Source organism: Topomyia yanbarensis, chromosome 3, assembly GCF_030247195.1.
Source record: "Topomyia yanbarensis strain Yona2022 chromosome 3, ASM3024719v1, whole genome shotgun sequence".
Lineage (NCBI taxonomy): Eukaryota > Metazoa > Arthropoda > Insecta > Diptera > Culicidae > Topomyia > Topomyia yanbarensis.
In genome coordinates, this window is record NC_080672.1 from 239,311,647 (window position 1) to 239,332,690 (window position 21,044).

Below are 21,044 nucleotides of genomic sequence, written 5' to 3' on the forward strand. Positions count from 1 at the left end.
AAAAAAATTTCTTCAAGATAACATAAAATCTCGACGTTTCATGCATTTTAAAGATGTTTGGCATCAAAAATACGAATTCTATTCCTGATTTTGAAAAAAAAAAATTGAGTTCATGCTTATATGGGAATTTCATATGTGAAATTATATTTCCGGACCCATATAAGCGATCCGTACGAAATTAAATAGCCATTTACGGGGACGCAATACCTTTCATTTGAGACCAAGTTTAGATGAATTGGTCTAGCCATCTCCGAGAAACCGATGTGACTGTTATTCTGAATTGAGATACTTCCGCCGGGGCTTCCGGAACCGATGATGGTGGCCAATGTGGCCAAATAGACTTTGAATGGATGTTAGTTACCTAATGCTACAAATCGAAGCAGCTGTGGTCATATTTTGGAAAAATTTTCACCTTTATACATTCATTGCAGAATTTATTAAAATCGACATTTTCTGCGTGTTCGTACTCATCACCCTGTAATTCCGGAACCGAAAGTCGGATCCATTAGAAATTCAATAGCAGCCTATGTTGCACCTATGTTGCACCTTTCATTTGAGATGAACTTTGTCAAAATCGATTCAGCCATCTCTGAGAAAAATGAGTTACATTTTTGGTCACATACACACACAGACGCACATACACACACATATATACATACATACATACATACACACAGACATTTGCCCAACTCGACGAACTGAATCGAATTGTATATGTCACTCGGCCCTCCGGGCCTCCGTTAAAAAGTCGGTTGTCAGAGCAATTGCAATACCTTTCTATTGAGAAAGGCAAAAAACACGTTGAACAGTAGTGGGTTTAATGTTGTTTAACGGGCGTCACCTTCAATTACCCGAATATACCGACAAAGCGTCAAGCTTACCATATGTCACTGAGCACGTTTCTCCTACAGGACTAAACCTTGGCACTAATCGCCTTTTAAACTATCTAAGCGTATTGGCCCTAGAGTTTTTAAATAGCACGTTAATACTCTTAATTTTAGGTTCACTCTAGCTAACTCACATGTCTATTCCACGATACGATGGACTACTCGCGATCACAGCTTCCAGTCAAGTGGTTCAAGGGAAACAACAATTTTTGAAAGAACGCACGGAAACACTCTGGATCGTATAGCAACTAAATTATTAGTCATATTTCTGAAATCAGCTAGTTAAAATTTGGGACAGCTAATCGATTGTTGATTTTTCTAATTTGTCGTTTTTGTTTTTGTGACAACAAAACATTGGCTGAAACAACTAAAACGTCTAGTTAAAAATATGATGCTGTCAGTTAGCATAGACACACACCATCCAATACAGCTTATCAAATGAGTTGTTACAGCTAATATTGTTGTTGATTTTAAGAATGGTCCTGGTAGTAACAGCTAGTGTTGTTGTTGATTTTAATAATGGTTGCTGTTGATTTTAGGAATGGTCTTGGTTTTAACATCTAATGCTATTGTTGATTTCAGGAATGATACTGGTTGTACCAGCTGATAAGTTTTTTTAAATTAAGATGGATTTTCTGGATATATGTTTGATTATAAAAATACTAAAAAGCATAATTTCATGTTAATTTAACTTTTCAACATATATTCTGAATGATCAGTGAACTAGCGATTCCTTTGTTTAGACAACAACTAACATCATCTTCTTACAACCAATGCCATTCACGTATTCTGCAATTGACTTTTTCTTAGCCTTACTAACTAAATGCAGTATGTAATACTATCCTTCCATATATTATAGTCGGCAGTACTGTCAAATATTCCACATGATAATGGTATGAAGCATATCGACGTTGTTGCGAATAATCCGATGACTGTTGCATGCCTTATGCTTTATGGCGCGGTGCTATATAAATATGCTTGCTGTGTTCAATTTGAATAAAACTGGTGGGATGCGATGTTTCCTCGAAGATGCTTCTAATCTTCATAAAGTTATACAATTATTCATCCATTGTCCGAAACTTAAATAAAAATGAAGAATATTTGCATATAAATACAGAGTTAGATGTATTGGATGACAATATTCTAATTGCAGTTGAAATTCTCTCTATACGCATCGCTTTGAACATTGTACACGGCAAAATGTAGTACCAAGAATTTCCTATTAAGTATGCAGTATAAGAATATTCATTATAAAAAGATTATACATGTCTTATTTTTATACAATCTATATGAGCTAGAATATTGGAAATGTATTTGTTTCAAAATTCAAACAAAACAAATAAATGTACATTAGTATGCAAGGGTGTGTATTCCTTTGTACGGTACTTTAGAAATATAGACTCAGTTAGAATTTGAATTTTGTAGGGCAAAAATGCAACAACCGATTGACTTGGAATCGATTGTTACAATAAGCTGAAATACATACAGTAAAGAAAAACGGAATCAGCAATAGTTGCATTCAGTTTTAAAAGTAGTAGTGCACTGCCAAAAACGAAAATGCCATGAGTTTGCAAATGCAGTCAAAGTTTGTTAACATTGGAATATGCTAGTACAGTCTGAGAATTACATTGTATTAGTGCGAAATTGCAGTCTGTGAGTAATAGTATTCGAGTGTGCAAGTGTAACCAGAGTGCCCAAAGGCAGGTTTATGACAATGCATGAGTGTGAAATAGGTATCAAGTGCGCAAGTGCAATTGGAGTGTGACAAGACTCGAATGTGCAAGTGAAATCTTTACCACAGCACATGAGTGTTTAAAGTAAGATTGTGTATGCTTGTACATTGCCCATAATCGCGTCAGCCCCATGTTCTATGGGATTCGCTATCTACATGGGAATGACTTACAATTTCAGCCAGGAGCAGTATAACATTTTCGTTTTTACTTTGTGCTGACTGGCTGATTACACCTAATAGCGTTTTAGTTTTTTCTTGATGCTACACCGGTGTATTGCAAAAAAAGAGACGCTGATTAGACCCAAGTTTGAACGAGTAGCACCGAGTACGCCGGTGTAGTGCACTGTCAAATACTAAAATTACATGAGGGAAAAGTATGAGTGTGCTACTGCAGTAAGAATGTGACAATACTTAAGTGTACAAATGCGGTATGAGTAGTACAATGTGCATGTGCATTCTGCGTGCGAAAATAATGATGTATGAAAGTGCATTCTGAGTGTGACACGAATCGATCGTGCAAATACAATCTGAGTATGCTATTCCAGCATGGTTACTTACATCGTAACCATTGGTGTGTAGTAAATCACATTTATAGGTAAAGCGTGACAAAAACTGCTTGCTGTCAGGCAATTTGAAGAGCATACCTTCGTGAATGATAGTAATGTTGTAAGCTATAACTTAGTATCAGCCAAGATATTAGCGCTAAATTATTCAAGAATTCCTTGGGCAGCATCGTCAGTTTTTTGTTCAATTAGATCCAACGCGACAAAGGAGCATAATAGCAATACTTTGTATACTTCCGCTTTGTCGATAACTCAAGAAAAGCGTGACTGATTGTTGAAGTCTTACTGGTTCGCTGTAAAACTGCAAAAGGGAGTAAATAAAACAAAATTATTATAAATATTAATTTTAGAAGATTATTGATTGTTGGTAGAGTGAGGTTATATTTTGGCTTTCAGCCTGGAGAAAATGTAATCGGTTTACGCACTTTTTATCCCAGGACACTGCACAGACCGTACTGATGGTCATATTGGTCATAATACCGCTGTATATGTTATCCGTAATAATGTGAACATTGTATCGAGTTGCATAGGTTTCATTCGAATCTGCTTCGAAATTCTTAGACACGATAAGTGTGCGATTGTGAATGGTTTGTATTTGTATTTGTCATTTAGCCGTTCCATTAACAGCCGTTTATCCATCAATGTGCTCATTGATGAAACAAACTGCAAGGGCCTTCCATTTGTTCTTCTGAAAAGAGTAGTAGCTATGACCGTACTTTTAGGATGACTATTTCGGTTTCTTCACATCGCAAAATTAATCATCATTGTTCACTTGATTCAATATCTGCAAAAGAAATTAATTCATTTAGGTACTAGAGAAACAACAAAATTTGTAAATACTTGCTTACTACCGGTACATTTTCCGTAATTTTTTTCACTCGTTTCAATCGATGCGAAAGAAGTAAACACTCGCTACCAAGGATGCCAGGTGTATTTTTCAAATGTTCTGAATCGGTTTTTGATATCGAGCTAGAATTCTGCCAGAAATCAGTAAAGACATCCGAAGAAAATGTCTACAAAATGAAAAACCCGTCTTCACAACCTTTCAAATGTCTTCAAAATGAAAACATGTCTTCACATATGGCATCGCTGCTCGCGACTGTGAGAAACCCATGCAGCAAACGAATTAGTACAGGCTCGTTTGTAACTACTCAGTAGTTAAAACATCCGGTACGAGAATAGAGTTACTATATACAGAGTTGGGCGGACACAAAAGCCGGAAAACTGGCAGCTCTTATTTTAGAAAGAAAACACTGGCGTCCCATGCAAATGTTCAAGCTCTAACTTAATAATTTCATTGTCGTCGTGAGTAGGAACTTTACATGTACGAATAGAAAAAACAATTCGAAGATATGATGATATGATTTCATACTTATGCGAATATCTCTTGCGGTTAGTTTTTTTTGTTCTTTTCGTTACTCTACACTCGATAACACAAGGAAAGAGTGAAATAATTATGACCATAATCACAATACCTTTTCCATATACATCCAAAAAAACATGTTCTGTAACGTCATGCTCGATTGGCTCCGGCATTTGGCATGTTCAATTGGCTGCGCTCAGTGTCTCCGCCAAACTATAAATATAGTAACTATATTACTGAACTAGGAAAGATCTTTTAGGTTTTATTGGAATATTCTCACCTAATACAGTCGTGATTCGCTGGTTGGACACTTTTTAACTGGACCGCTTTTTAGTTGGACCTCCGCTAGTTGGACCATTGTCCAACTAAAAAGCATCTGAACGTCAAAATCTCGTGTCAAATTTACTTTGACAATCAATCTGACAATATTTAGAGATGTGAACAGATGCATTTACACTGCCAACATCTCCTTTGGAGAGTTTTTGACATTTGTCAGTCAGTCCAACTAGCGAATCAAATTCGTTAGTTGGACAAGGCTGTGGCCCAACCAGCGAATTACGACTGTACAGATTTTCTTCCGTTTATTCCACTATGTCTCTTTGTAACTAAATTTTATTTAGGTGCGATGTACAATGATTTATTCATTTTTTCCTAAATTTTGAAGAAGAGTCGCTATATCGAAATTGTTAGTCGTAGTTGCGATAACAATAAAAAGGAAATCTCCATCAACGTTCTGTCCCAGTGCATGACTCTCTGTATAAATTCTGCTCAACATACTAAAAATTGATTAATATCTAGTCAAATTCGTGAAAAGTGTACATAACCTCAACATGGAGAATCCACGAAAAAATGGTATCGATATTTCTGCAATGTTTTCCAATATTACTCGACATTGGGAAAATATTTAATTTTTAAATATTTTGATAGCACAGCTCATATCTTTGACTGTTGTTTATATTTAACTACATAGTAATGTTCAGCCGAAAAATCGGTTGTGTCACTGGAGCCCGAACAATAACGTTCTGGGTACTATTTTTCCCAGTTAAGCTCAGCCGGAAATGAACTGGAATTCCTGTTGGTTCCAGTTCTCATTCCGACTCCAGTGATACAACCGATTCTAGTTAGAATCGGTTATGTCACTGGAGCCGGAATACGAACTGGAACCAGCCAGAATTCCAGTTCAGTTCCGGCTGAACTTTACTGGGTTATATCTACCATGTACCCGGTCAAACCATTCGGAATTTGATTCGGAATCCTGAATGGAGTCAGTATGGATTCCAAAACAAATGCAACAACCGATTCTGAAACCGATTGATTCGGAATCGGTTGTTGCCTTTGATTTGTAATCCATAATAACTCCATTCAGAAATCCGAACCGGTTCCGGAATGAGTTTAACTGGGTAGTTGCGAACGAGAGTGTACTGATTCGTTTTCTGCATGGGTTACCATTTTCTGGGGTGTTTTTTACATACATCGCAAACCCAGTTAAGCTCAGCCGGAAATGAACCGGAATTCCGACTGATTTCAGTTCGTAATCCGGCTCCAGTGACACAGCCGATTCTAGTTAGAATCGGAGTACGAACTGAGACTAGCCAGAATTCCAGTTCAGTTCCGGCTCAACTTTACTGGGAATAGGCCTTTTAGGCAATTGGTTGTTTATTGAGATATCTGACGTTTAAAAAACGCACACTGAGATCTCGCATTTTTATACTACCCTTAAGCCCACAAGCGGTTTGTTTTCCTCCCAATTCGCAGTGCAAATGATTTGTTTTCCTCCCAATTTAAACGTCAAAACGGCACAATACCAACGCAGCTGGATAAGTCAATAAGTATGACATGTCTCTCCCAGCCAAATAAGCAAGGACATACCTTTCGAATTTTTGTGAGCTTTCGGCAGAGCTCTGGTTACAATGTGGTAACGGATTCTGATTCAACATCAGTTGATGCATTTAAGCCCGAAATCCTACTGAATTCTTCACTGGGTTGATCACATAGTAGGTATATTCCAGTACCAGAAGAAACTGGAAGTACTCCGGAGCAAACAGGGAGAAAATCGTTCCTGTATTCTCTTCTGGAACAAACCTAGTATTACGTGATCATTCTAATTTAAGCAACGTATCATAATACGTGTTTTTTTTATTTGACAAAAAAATTAAAAATAGAGCAAATGAAACAAATATATGAGAATTAGCTCAGCGTGTAAGTATGCAATGTAATATGTTAAATACTACATACATTTATTTCTTGCAGCTTTGTCTCGGTCTTTCCTTATTTCGAAGTTTTCTGAATTTTTCGTCATGGATTTTTTTTTGTAATTTATTTAATTTGTAATTTCTTGCAAGAAATTTTACAAGAACATCTATGATAACATGATGATTTATTTGGAATTGAACATTATGTGAGAGATAAAGTATGACGTAAACGATACGCATTTTTTGCAAAAGAAATCTTTGCACCTAGCCTTACCGTTTGGTATAGTTTATATTCTCACAAAGAATCAAAATAAATCTGGAGGGCTGGAACTCCCATCTGCATTAGGAGAATAACGTGTTAGAGACTCGTAATAGTGAATTGATTATGTATGGTTCCCTGCTCAAATGCAACAACCGATTGATTCGGAATCAATTGCGTATGAGCTAGAAACAAAGAGTAACCCACTCAGGATTCCGAATCGATATCCAAATCGTTAGAGATCTCAATACATCGATATAGATGTTGCTCATTGATCCCATTTCAGTGGATTTGGTAATCCTGGGGGTATTGATGGATTGAGATGTCAAATCATTTGAAAATGGATTCGGAATCCGAAGTGGATTCTTTTTGGATTCCAACTGATTCCGATTCAATCGATTATTGTCTACTGTATTATTGTAGGCATCCATAAGGAATCAATTTACTATTAACTTATAACACGTTTTTCTATTACTTCAGACAGGATTTTCAAATCTCCATTTTTTTGGATTCTGGGTCTGGTTTAGGTAATCCTAAACTACAGTTATATTATGTAATAGAATTTTATGTCAATACCAATTGTTAACCAATTAATATTTAAAGTTATTTGAAATGCAGACAACATGGATCTACACTTGTTTGTAACAGTGGGATTGCCCTTTTAATTCAAGTGATTGAAACGTTTATTTAAATTTTAAAGAAAACTATTACGTCACTCTCGCTTAGCGCTTAACCTTCCGGAAGCTGCGCCAGTGCACGCTGCTCTGGAAAATCTAGTGAAATCGTCTTAGCTCACCAGCGGCTGCTCGTTCAGTAAGCCATTTGCGCGACTTCCGGAGGGTTAAACGTACTGGTGAACCTGGTTTAAAAGTTAAGCGAGGGTGATAATTCTCTCAGCATGAAGTGTTTAAGTAAAAATTATTGTTAAAACTGTAATTTGCTATATTCTAGTGGATATCGAGGTAATATAAAGGCGCTATAATTTGCACCAAATTAAAGGTTTCGCATTTGTATAGCATAGCAAAAACGACCGCACTAATAATGTGTGGCTGATGCAATGCATATTTTTTTATGCAATAGCATAGTTTGTTGCACACCTGGCCATGTCCTTACGATCACTAGAGGGAAGATTTGTTATTACGGATATTACGAGGTATTACGGATGTTAGATTTTGTTATAGTAAGGAAGGACAATGGGGCGTGGATTTGGGGTGATTCATGTGCGTGTATAGTGTATTTGTTTGATTTTCATATATAGGTATATTATATTGGGTGGGCCTTACCAGATTGTTTATCACTTTGATCGTGTCTTCCTTCTTATGAGTGATCTATCCTTATTGAATGATCTTTTTCCTCGGGCATTTGATTTGGAGCCAGAGCTATGTTTTTTGGAATGAGAAGAGGACAATTATCCCGCTTATTTTGCAATATCCTACTATCTGAAACGAAAATGAAATTAACTTTTTGTATTTAATAATCAATTGGGGATGTCTGTTGATTTTTAGCTAACGATGTGACCATCAAGAATAATTTCAATTGCTATACACCATTCATGTTGATGCATTACCGATAATTTATTCTTGAAAAACGATGAATCTTAAAGCATCAATGGTATGTTTTTATAAACACAAATATCTACCACTCATAATACGTGCATATACATTCTTTAAACAGTTTTTTGATGCACAAACAAAACACGAAATACAAAATGCAGTAACTTTTCCTTCGCAATAACAGTTTTCAACTAGTTATATGGTTGTTTCTATCACAATGCTTACTGTTTTACATTTTGCTGTCTCTTTATTTGGCTGGGTGACAGCCCACCAAAACAACAATTTAAAGCAACTGCTTGTGAGTTGAATATCAACAAAAAATTTAGTTGCTTCAGCAATTTTTAGTTGAAACAGCTAAGGCATGAATCAACAATTGCAATATAATAATTTTGTGATTGGAGGGTTTTCCGTGCGCTACTAATCCTCAATACCATCTCGTTCTAACAGTAAGGTTTCCCATCAGGTTTGCTCAGCCTCCCCTTGTGCTGATTGTTCTGTGTAATTGCAAAATCAAACCAGCGGGTAGATTTTGCCAAACCTAGCGATCGATTTGAATGAGATCCGAATGGAACTCAAAGGAAAACTCACGCGAAAGGCTTTAGCGATCTCTTTAACCGAACGATAGAGTGCGCATCAGTTGCTGCAAATTAGCTTTGGTACCTATAAGGTGTTTTTAGTGGTAGCGTTAGTTTAGTGCACGCATAAATTGGGTGAATGACTTAAACCTTACATTCGCCGACGCTAAATTATAAAAATATTGAAATATATTTCAAAATTTTTATGCTTGAAATTTAATTACTTGGGTTTAGTTATTATTCCGAAATTAGGACAATATTGATTTCCTATACGAGATTCACGAATTATTCCAAATTACGCAAATATCTTCCTATAATCCTATATACTTTGCCCCTCGAAGTATTGCCTAGAGTATTCTGATCCTACTCATCTTCTACACTCATATACAATTCATCATAAAATCCCGTCAAACCGCCGCATTCCATCAGAAATATCTGATTATTTAATTCCTCTAGTATCCAACTGACTAATTTCAGATGATTCTGAAAAATCTATACATTTTACCCCAAATCATAATGACTTCCAAAATATTGGAAAATGCTGCTATCTTCAGCCAAATGAAAGCTCTCTATCATACTACATTCCACTCACGCCCAAGTTTTCCTACTCAGAATACCGGAGAGAAAACATCGCATCGCCGATGACACTACTACAACAAAAATGAACTGAATACAACCGATTCACACATACCAATTTTGCAAACTGTCAAAGTGAGCTGGACTTTCATTAGTTTAGGTTATTGTGGTTGCAAAGTGGTGAAGGTTGCCGAGTTTTTCCGAAAGAAAACGGAGTAAAACCTCAACAGCAGCTTGTGGACACCGCATGAAAAGCGGCCCTTACATGTTCAATATTTTTGTCAATACTAGAGAGTATTGACAAAAGTATTGTACGTGTAATGGCAAAAAAATTATTGACGATGTGGATTTCAAACGGGACTGAAATATTGTAACAATATCGTCAATACTGGTATTGACAAAAATATTGAACGTGTAAGGGCCGCTAAAGACGGGCCACTTTATAGTAAGAACCGCCGGTTTTTTCGCGAGCTATTTCTGATGAAGTAAGTTTGGTGTTATTGTTTCATATGGAATAATCGTACCGAGCATCGTATGTATTCCTGCTTATGTAATCTGTTTATTCTATTCTACCTATTCTATGGGACATCACACAAAGCTGTTACTGTCTCGGAACGTAAAGTGTGAGGCAACGCTAATGGACATCTCAAACACGATACTGCGATCCCTCCGAAGTGTGTTTTTGTGGAAGAACATTCCTGGTTTATGTGCAAGTTAACTTGCACCGACAGAGCTGACTAAACGTAATCTGTATAAATTCATCGGTCGCGAACAAAGTTTCGGTTTGCCACACACGGGAAGGGTGTTTTGGTTGGGCACCTTGGCTTCTTTGCATACCTCGCAGCTATGGCAGAAACGTTTGATTTCGGTCGCCATTCTGGGTCAGTTAAATCTTTCACGTACCCGAGCAAGGGTTTTTAAGAAACCTAGGTGTGCTTCTTCATGCAGCTTTTTAATGATCTCTTCCGTTCAGCCAAAGTAACGACATATTTCCAACGGAACCCTAGATCTTCAATTAAAAAGGTATTGGTAATAAATTCTTACAGTTTTCCTTCGGTGATTCGAAAATCAGAATACCGACTGGGATACTTTACAACCATGTTTTTAAGTTGCGCGATGTATGGGTGAGTGCAGTGGGCAGTGAGTGATCAAGCGTAAAATGGATCGCGACAAAGCATCTGGATATTCTCGAAATCCTTTTAATACTGCAGTAGAATGTCGTAGCCAGTTTCAAAGCCCACCTCGCAATTCTGGGCGACTTTGATTCAATCGACATGCTTTGTAAAAAGGTCAGGCTCATTGCATCCGTTTGAACGATGAATTGAGAGCCCTCCACAACAGGTTTGAAATGCACGATACTCATCAAAACGGCTAGGCGTTCGCGTTCTGTAGCGCTGTAGCGTCGTTGGGTACTGGACAGCTTTTTTGAAAAGTACGCTATAGTCTTACGCTCACCATGTTGGGTCTGTATCAGGACAGCACCAATGGCCAAATCTGAGCTATCGGTTTCTATAACAAAAGGCAGTTGGAAATCGGGGTTTGCAAGGACAGGTGCAGAAACTAACGCAGATTTCAACCTGTTTAAGGCGTTCTCTGCTTCTTCAGTCTTGTTTCTGTCCTTTTTTAGTAAGTTGGTTATAGGGGTGGTGATTTCAGAGTACTTTTGTATAAATTTTTGGTAGAAGCCAGCTAACCTCAAAAGTCTCCTAATATCCTTCACAGTTCTCGGTGTCGGGTAGCACGGGTTGGATCTTACTTACATCCATCGATAGTCCTTCTTCTGAGAGGACGTAACCCAGATATCGTATCCTCATGTGGCAGAAATTGCTCTTTGTGAGGTTGATGGTTAGGCCAGCTCGTTGAGTTTGACATGATAATTATGTCATCCAAATATACGTACACTTGCGGTTCAAGATCGTTTATTTATTTCGTCTTTGCGACAAGCGCTTTCAGGCTACAACTTAACCTAAAATACTAATTTACGCTGAGTCAAAGAGCAACATAAAACAATTCATAACAATACCATTTTACTTTTCACAGCAGATTACGAAAACAGTAACAAATATTACAGTAAACATTAATATTAACGATTAACATTTGGCTCCCATAATGCAAGTTGATCATGGAATTCTCGAAAGCAAATCCCTCGTGGCCATGTCGATGGACATAATGCAGTTCGTTTTAGTTTGGCGTCGACTCCCACTTTAAACGAAATAAAAGGCGTCATCGTCTCGTCCTTCCATTCGGGCACCAATTTTTTCACAACCTTGGCGGTATGCCCGAGTGAAGCAGCAACCATATATGCTATATCTATTTCGCTCACAGTGTTTTTACTTGTGTGAAAAACAACCAGCAAAGAGGTACTTCGGAAGTATTGGGCAGCGTGTGGTGGGCATGGTTAGATGCATTTCCAGCACCTTGCATTAATCTCGTTGAAGATAAAGGAGTGCCTTCTGTAAGAAGCGTGTCATCTCGTGCAGACAATCGACCAACACTCGAGCGAGAAATTTCAGCTACTGCTTCCTGAATATCAGCAATTTGTTTCTTCATTTCACACACCTCATTGATCAAACTCGATCCACAATCATCCGTTTGCGATTGTGTGTGGATAGCAATAGATTGAACACGGGTAGGAATGACAGCAGCGGCATCGGACAGCAGCTCACGCTTATCGCGGAAAGTTTGTATGCGACGAACATCGTGCAATATTTCCGTACATGGTGGACACATCCAGTGGATGTTTTGATGCTTATTACAGCTCAACGCTTCTGCAATTGTTAATGCAACACATTCTGGATGATACTGATCTGAGCAAAAACCACCACACGTAATGCTATTCTCGATAGGTGAAATGTATAAAGTACATTTACTACAGTTCATTTCGTCGATTTTGGCGGTTATTTCGTTAGCAATGTTTTATATGTGTAGGTAGCAGTGATGACTATTCTGAATTGCAGATCTCTTTGTTACTGCAGCACGATCACGTTTCGATTTTACTTAAAACACTGATTACAGCTTATAATCCAACAATTTTTCACGTAGAACATGTGAACAGGATCACAAACTAAAGGATGCTTTGATTCAAACACTTTAAAAAGTCCGCAACACCGAAAATTCCACGATTTCAGAGACACAACGGAGGAACGCAATAACGTCGTGCAAACACAAACACAATTTTCATCGTGTCCTAAGACTTGTGCCATCAATCGAGCCATAGTGGTAGGTGCGTCGGTTAACCCGAAGGGCATGACCACGAATCTATTAACCCTTTATTGGTACATTCGTTTTCGAGCTCTCCATCGAGACAGAGGTTATTTTTTCTAGTCCGTAGTGCTGTGTGAGGCGATAAAGAATAGTGTTAATCCGCATTCAAGGTTATTTTGCCAGTTCGGTTCGGTCCTCAGTCTTTTGTTCGCGTGTGAGGATTAAGCCAGCTGTATAAGCTGGATCGGTTCGTCGTTGGACACCAGTTTAAAGCTAAGTGGTTTTTGTCTTTTGTAACACATTTATTGCTTTCTTCCGTCTGCGCGGGCGCTGACCCCGTGCGTTGACGTTTTCTATGGTTCCCTCTCCGGATGGTCAAATGGAAGTTGAATCGGGTTCAACTTCTAAGGCTCCCCCCGGCCCAAATGCTACCCAGAACTCTCAACTGGTCCATTTGTGGTCTTCTTTCGGCCCAAGACTAAATCACTGAATCTTCTTCTTGCACAAGGTTCGTCTGCCTGTGCGTCTGTTTGTGCCGCGGGTCATGAATTGCACAAAGTGTAAACAACTGGGTCACACAGCCACCCATTGTAGCAATAAGGCCCGCTGTGGAAAATGCGGGGAGAATCATCTAGATGATTCGTGCAGTAAGCAAGCCGAAAAGTGTCCTTACTGTGCGGAGAGTCTGCATCATATCTCGGCATGTCCCGCGTACAAACTACGCGGGGATAAACTGAAACGTTCCCTTGCGGGACGATCCAAACATTCTTTCGCAGAAATGTTAAAGAATGCTACGCCACCATCCTCAGCAAACATCTATACTCACTTGCCTCCTGACGAGGGCGAGGCTGGTAACCCACAAGAGGGAACATCTACTAGGGTGCCTAGAATTTATAGGAAGAGGAGGAACATTTCCTCTCGTAAAGTTCCTTGCAAAGGCCAGAAGGTGTCCCTTGACGGGGCTCCGAAAGTTACATCTATTGGAAGTGTTGCAACCAAACCGAAGCAATTAGCTCCTGGTCTCGGAGGATTAAGCTCAGAGAAGGAGTTCCCAGCACTTCCAGGAACATCAAAAATCCCAAGTGTTCCTTTGTTTCAGTTCGAGAGTAATCACAGCACTGGAATTATAAAACTCTCGGACATAGTGGACTGGATACTAAAAACTTTCAATATTACTGATCCTATTAAAAGTCTTATGTTAGCTTTTCTCCCTACAGTGAAAACATTTTTGAAGCAGTTGACTGCTAAATGGACCCTCCTCTCAGCGAGTGTATCCTTCGCTGGCTAACTCATCGAACGAGGTCACGGATTTGATCACTGTTCTACAGTGGAATTGCAGAAGTATCATCCCGAAAATCGATTCCTTCAAAATTTGAATAAATAATTTGAGTTGCGATGCATTTGCATTATGTGATACTTGGTTAACTTCCGACATAGATCTCAACTTCCACGACTTTAATATCATTTGCCTGGATCGAGACACCCCTATGGAGGAGTGCTTTTGGGGATCAAAAAGTGCTATTCCTTCTACAGAATTAACCTTCCCTCGATAACAGGTATTGAAGTTGTCGCTTGTCAAGTAACAACCAAAGGCAAAAGCCTTTGCATAGCTTCCATATATATTCCCCTCAACACCGCTGTTGGGCACCGACGGCTACAAGACATCTTAGAATCCCTGCCAGCACCGCGACTAGTTTTAGGAGACTTTAACTCTCACGGTACAGCATGGGGTTGCCTCTATGATGATAACCGGTCTTCCTTAATTCAGGATCTTTGCGATAACTTCAATTTGACAATTTTAAACACGGGTGAAATGACACGGATTCCTGCTCCTCCAGCGCGCCCGAGCACCTTAGACTTGTCCCTTTGCTCAACATCGCTGCGGTTAAATTGCACGTGGAAGGTAATTCCTGATCCCCACGGCAGCGACCATCTGCCGATTGTAGTCTCAATCGATAACGGTTCAAGGCCATTGAAATCAATCAATATTTCGTATGACCTCACACGAAATATCGATTGGAAGAGCTATGCTGCCGCGATATCCGACAACATCGAATCTACCCAAGAACTTCCTCCGGAGGAAGAGTACAGCTTTTTGGCTGGCTTGATTCTCGACTGCGCGAATCAAGCTCAGACTAAGCCAGTACCCGGCGCGAACATACAAAAACGCTCTCCTAATCCGTGGTGGGACAAAGAGTGCTCAGACGTGTACGCGGAGAAGGCCGCCGCGTATAAGACCTTCCGGAACGACTGGTTACCCGCTAGCTATCGACAATATGCGACGTTAGAAACGCGAATGAAGAGTTTGATGAAAGCCAAGAAACGTAGTTACTGGCGCCGGTTCGTTGACGGACTAACGAGAGAAACATCGATGAGCACTCTTTGGGGCACGGCCCGGCGTTTGCGAAACCGAAGCAGTACTAACGAGAGTGCAGAATATTCAAACCGTTGGATATTCGATTTCGCCAAGAAGATTTGTCCGGATTCCGCCCCGGCACAGAAGATTTACCGCGCCGCATCTCCTCACGATAGCGCGAACGAAACACCTTTTTCGATGGTGGAGTTCTCACTTGCTCTCTTGTCGTGTAACAATAAAGCTCCGGGGCCAGACAGAATCAAATTCAACTTGTTGAAGGATCTGCCTGACTCTGCCAAGAGACGCTTGTTGAACTTATTTAATAAGTTTCTCGAGGCTAACATTGTCCCACTCGATTGGAGACAAATGAAGGTCATCGCCATCCAAAAACCAGGAAAACCAGCCTCCGACCACAATTCGTACCGTCCGATCGCAATGCTATCCTGTATCCGGAAGTTGTTCGAGAAAATGATCCTATCCCGCCTCGACAATTGGGTCGAAGCAAATGGCTTACTGTCAGATACACAGTTTGGCTTTCGCAAAGGCAAAGGGACGAACGATTGTCTTGCGTTGCTCTCAACTGAAATTCAAATGGCCTATGCTAGCAAAGAGCAGATGGCATCAGTGTTCCTAGATATTAAGGGGGCTTTTGATTCAGTTTCAATCAACATTCTTTCAGAGAAGCTGCACCAGCATGGTCTTTCAGCGACTTTAAACAACTTTTTACTAAACTTGTTGTCGGAAAAGCACATGCATTTTTCGCATGGTGACTTATCGACATCACGATTTAGTTACATGGGCCTTCCCCAGGGCTCATGTCTAAGCCCCCTGTTATACAATTTCTACGTCAACGACATTGATTAATGTCTTGACAATTCCTGCACGTTAAGGCAACTTGCAGACGATAGCGTGGTGTCTGTTACGGGACCCAAAGCTGTCGATCTACAAGGACCATTACAGAATACCTTGGACAATTTGTCTGCTTGGGCTTAAGCTGGGTATCGAATTCTCCACGGAGAAAACTGAGCTAGTTGTATTTTCAAGGAAGCGTGAACCAGCACAACTACAGCTTCTAATAATGGGTCAAACTATCGCTCAGGTCGATCGATTGCTCATTCAATGCGATATCTTGAACCCGGTCGTGATTGAAAATTTCGAAAGGCTTGTTGAGCTCAATTCTCAGACCCGTTTCATGTCCCTGTACTTTGACTACATGGCGCAGAATATTAACCCTTCTTCTTACAATCCCAACCGTGTGCATTTCATAAATACTTCTGAATCTACTGTTTTCTTCGACACATCCATGAAAGACGAGATTAGTGGAATTTCGGACCACATACGCCCACAAGTGGTTCCAAACATTTTTTATAATAAATTCCGAGAAGTCGACTGTTCTAAGATGTTTTATACTGACGGATCAAACCTCGAAGGGTCCACTGGCTTCGGTATTTTCAATCAAAAGTTCACCGCCTCCTACAAACTCAGTGACCCTGCTTCAGTTTACGCCGCAGAACTAACTGCCATTCAGTATACCCTTGGAGTCATTGAAACATTACCCGCAGGCCATTACTTCATCGTTTCGGATAGCCTCAGTTCCATTGACGCTATTCGCTCGATGAAACATGGAAAGCACTCCTCGTATTTTTTGGGGAAAATACGGGAGCTACTGAGTGCTTTATCTGACAACTCTTTCCAGATTACCTTGGTATGGGTCCCTTCTCATTGCTCCATTCCGGGCAATGAGAAGGCAGACCAATATGCTTCAGCGAATTTTTCAGTATTACTCATCAGAGAACCCTCGAAAGTTGGCAAACTTCGTGGAGCAGTGGAGAGCTGGGAAGGTGGCTACATTCGATAATCCCTAAGGTATCGACGAAACCTTGGTTCAAGGGGATGGATGTGGGTCGTGACTTCATTCGTGTGATGTCCCGACTCATGGCAAACCATTACACGCTAAATGCACATCTCCGGCGTATTGGGCTCGTGGATAGTGGTATCTGCGCTTGTGGCGACGGCTATCACGACATCGAGCACATTGTCTGGGCGTGCACCGAGTACAGTTCCGCCAGGTCTCGGCTAATGGATACCCTGCGGGCCCGAGGAAGACCAACCAACGTCCCGGTTCGAGATGTGCTGGCAAGCCGCGATGTCCTCTATATGTACCTTATATACACCTTTGTGAAAACCATCAATATACAAGTCTAATTGCCCCTTCTTATTTTCCTTATCATTCTCAGAACCCTCTTCCACCTGTATCAAAGCATCTGTATCGAATGAGCCAACAAACACGGGACCTACGGCACGAACATAACACGCTTAACTCGAAATGTAGCCGATCCACATCTGAGCCGTACTACGAAAAGGTCTGGAAAAACCCCTGCCATCTTGAGGAGGACCACCCGGCGTCCCAGTACATGATTCCCCTGATGAAGGCCACCCGAGTTTGTAATCCATCCGTTGATCTCACGATGCTTGAAACTGAAATAATTTTCTCTCCCTGCCATCTTTGTCTACCCTCCCTCCCGTGACTCTTATACCCAGAAGTAACACCCCCCCCCCCCACAATATCATCACGAAGCATTTAGCTCTTCTTGTCTCTTCTAGTTTTAACTATTATATTATATAATCTCGTTGAAAATGCCCAACTCTACTACCCACAAAAATAACTATAATTACGAATCTTTACAAAATTCAATCATGCCCTTTAGTTATTCCTACTTTTAAAATAGTCGTAAAAAATTGTCCCCCTTAGTTAAACATTATTTGCTCCAATAATCACACTGATAAAAATGTCAAACCATATTGCCACAAAAACTAAATGACCCCCCTAATCTTACGAAAATAATATTATCCCCTTGTGTAGATATATAGGATAGCTATAAAATCGCATTAGTTTCATTTGAAAAAAATCAATATGTAATCCCGTAGTTTTAAGCAATTTAAAATGTAAAACAAAACAAAATTGGCACCTTTAAGCTAACGCAACGTGCCTTATCAAATAAACGATTTGAATAAAAAAAACCCTTTATTGGTTCTTCTACAAGTATTTGGTGCACAGGTTTCATTTGCCCCCCGGGTGTGTACAAGTTCGTATGTAAAGCATCAAACTTAAAACATAATTGCGCTAGATGCTCTATGGAGTAGATTGGCTCTAAAGGCTAATCTTCGCTTATATCCCATCTTCATATTTTCTACTACTAAATCAAATTTTTCACGGTCTGACATTTTGTGATTCATGCGTTGCGCGAGCATCTCCACATCCGTAAGAAAGGCACTGAAGAGCTCATTTGGGCACTGCTTATGGTTTCGCAGTTATTCCCGGATTATCCTATCTCTATTGGTATTGTCATATCGCATCTTAAAATATGTTTCTAGAGTTTCCCAGGAAGTAAACTTTTCCTCATACGTGGTATACCACGCATATGCGCTATCTCTGAATAATAAGTGCGCATGCATTCGAAGTTCTTGCTTGCTTATTGCGTATGATCGGCAGAGGATGTCGATTTGTCCCAAAAAATCCGTGACAGGCACATTGTTCGTGTCGCCACTAAATTTTGGCCACTTTTCGATTATGTTGCACTGCTGATGTGGCAATCGTCGAACATATGTCGGCTGGAGCGGAGACGTGGGAGGAAAACTGCTTAACTGATCCCGGGTGTACCCTTGTGGGCGAGGAGCTTGTTGGTTATGAGTTGTCAGCTTTGGACCATACCGTCCCGATGGAGCGAGTAGATGTTGGATCTACCTGGTTCCGGTATACAATCAATAGGTGGTTCCCTCGGGGATAGCTGCAATGGTGGGATCCGATCTGTGATTCGAGCCTGCATTTCGGCGGGTCCTTGTGAAATTTGGTAGAAGTCTGTTTCTTTAAAACCCATATTATATTTGATCTACCAATCAGGTAACTGCGGGCTTATTTATTAAAGGGTATTGGGAACCGGTTCGGAGCCTTTTATCTACGTAAAATTTAATATAGGCTTCTATGTCCGACGCTTGCATATATTCACTTCGGTTTCCAGAGACTCTTTCATGGGGGCGTGAGTCCAATAAGTTCTGATTACGATCTGGCAATCTTATTCCCACTTCATTTTGTTGGATTCCCTGGTTCCCTGGTCATTTTATTTGGGAAAATCTTTCGTTCTTATTAGAGTTACTGTATTAAGAGTTAGGCGGACACAAAAGCCGGAAAACTGGCAGCCCTTATTTCAGGAAAAACACTGGCATCCCATGTAAATGTTCAAGCTCTAGCTTAATAATTTCATTGTCGTCGTAAGTAAGAACTTTACATGCACGAATAGAAAAACCAATTCGAAGATCAGATAATATGATTTCATACTTGTGCGAATATCCCTAATAAAAAGTATTATACACGAACTTTAGCCCATACAGTGCAACGATTCCACATATTGTTTGGATGATACCCTGAACAGGTCGTTAGGCTCTTGAATCATAGGATATTTATTAGGGATCTCTTCTTGTTACAGAAAATTTTTTTGGTTCTTTTCGTTTCTCTACACTCGATAACACAAGAGTAAAATAGTTATGACCATAATCACAATACCTTTTCCATATACATCCAAAGAGAACATGTTATGTGACGTCATGTTCGATTGGCTCCGGTATTTGACATGTTCAATTAGCTCCGCTCAGTGTCTCCACCTAACTATGAATATAGTAACTATAGTTCTTATGTATCCGGGTGTTAAGGGGGGATTATTTAATTGTAAATTTGAAACATTCCGAGTTGGAACCGTGTAACGATTAATATGTGTCGGTTGCCATTCGACATGTGAGACTCTTGGTGCTGCTAGGCCAATTGTTGGCGCCGTCTGGCGTTGTTGGCGTCTCAGCAATGGCTGATCGGATCTTTTCTAAACCAATTTTAAATGAAAGATCTATCAGCCAGAAAGAACGCTACTAATTTGTTTTTGTTTCGGATGTTTAGTTTCCAGGATATGAATATTTGAATGTGTAAAAATGGCGTTTTTTGCAGTTTTTTTAAATTATCTGCCGAAATTGACAACACAGCTTAACACTTTATATCTATATTTTTGAAAGCCAATACGAATACCTTTCCAACAAGCTGTAGATTGTTAAAATCGGACTATTATCAAAAGAGATATTTAACATTAAATACGGACGAAAGATTTTTATCATTTCCCATAACCAGAAATAAGACCAAAAACATTCAATGTATTATTAAAGCCAAAACGGTAAATTTTAGATCAATAGTATCTTCGGAGAATTTAATGGAGGCAATATGCCCTTTCTTTTGGTATTGTGCTTTGGTTGATTAATCCCTCTACGAGTGACATATTTTCATAAATTTTCTTGGAAGTGATTGTATTGAAATGATGCCTTCAGAAAATTTCTAGCTCTTACTTTTACGAATAACTTTACTGAAGACATAAAATATCTATTTTGAATACTTTAATAGTTATGGTTTGTTGTTTGTGGATTACCCTTTGTCGCCTATTTATTGTTCAACATAGTAATAATCCATTTAAATAAGCCAAATATTATTTCGATAAAACGAATTTTCTCTTTCATTTTTCTAATTACAACCGCTAGAAAAAATCACCGAACAATTCCAAGTTGTCTGAATGGAACTTGATCACTTATCAGTGCCAAAATTTTCATTTGCATGAAATAAAATAACTGTAAATTTTCTAACTTATAACCATCGAATCAAACTGGAACATATTTTGGAAAATGAGAAGCGAAATAGATAACTACAAGCAACAGCGTAGCCAAGAGCAGGCTTTGGGGTTTAACACCATACCC

General features: G+C 39.5%; 1 protein-coding gene and 1 long non-coding RNA gene across 12 annotated transcripts in view; one reads left to right on the forward strand and one right to left on the reverse strand.

Moving 5' to 3' along the window:
• Positions 1-21,044, forward strand: part of LOC131691421 (uncharacterized) — a 1,322,992-nt gene that overhangs the window by 1,229,839 nt on the left and 72,109 nt on the right. The gene's annotated exons all lie outside the window — the stretch shown is intronic.
• LOC131691429 (uncharacterized) overlaps positions 757-21,044 on the reverse strand; it is a 38,101-nt gene continuing 17,813 nt past the window's right edge. Inside the window, exons 2-5 of one of the 2 annotated variants that reach the window (XR_009305772.1) lie at positions 4,031-4,195; positions 3,608-3,966; positions 3,264-3,483; positions 757-1,966 (exon numbers count right to left, since the gene is read on the reverse strand). This is a non-coding gene — a long non-coding RNA (uncharacterized LOC131691429). Of the gene's footprint in view, positions 1,967-3,177; positions 3,484-3,607; positions 3,967-4,030; positions 4,196-21,044 lie in introns of both variants that reach the window. The other variant, XR_009305771.1, reaches the window with a different exon arrangement.